This window comes from Elephantulus edwardii, unplaced genomic scaffold (assembly GCF_000299155.1).
Source record: "Elephantulus edwardii isolate Elephantulus edwardi_28Jun2011 unplaced genomic scaffold, EleEdw1.0 scaffold00396, whole genome shotgun sequence".
Classification (NCBI taxonomy): domain Eukaryota; kingdom Metazoa; phylum Chordata; class Mammalia; order Macroscelidea; family Macroscelididae; genus Elephantulus; species Elephantulus edwardii.
Genome location: NW_006400146.1, coordinates 491,432 through 492,050, shown reverse-complemented (window position 1 = coordinate 492,050; position 619 = coordinate 491,432).

The window sequence follows — 619 nt, the reverse complement described above, 5'->3', positions numbered from 1 at the left end:
ATGATGTCAAATAATTACTATTTGTCATAGATGATTGTAGTTCAGTACCAAAAAACAGCTTAGCAGTTTTTTGAAGCTGTATACTGAAGTGAAGCAATATCCAGGGTATGCTTCAAAATATTACAGGAGGGAAAAAACCCACGAGACAAAGAGAGAGGGAGGAGGGAAAAGAGAGAGGAAAAGGCAAGAGTTTAGGCCTAACCCATAGCAAATGATGATAGTTACTGAATTGTGGTGCACTGGTGCATTCAGATGCTTATGGAAACACCAGCAGTTTAAATCCACCAGTCACTCCCTGGGAGAAAGACCTAGCCATCTCTCTCTGCACAAATTATTGCCTATATGTCTCTATGAGGCAATTCTCCTGTTAGTTACCATGAGTTTTCATCTATTCCACAGCACACAACAGTAACAACAACACACTAACAGCAGCATTTTAAGTCTATTTTAGGTACATATACATACATATATATGTATATGTTGTTGTTTGCCTGCTGTCAAGATGAGCTCTACTTATAGAGACCCTATGAACAAAAGGCCTAAAGCCTTTCTATAACTATCGTTATTTATCAAAGTTTCCAGAGGCATGTTGTTTAGGAAGTGGATGCCACTCCTTTGC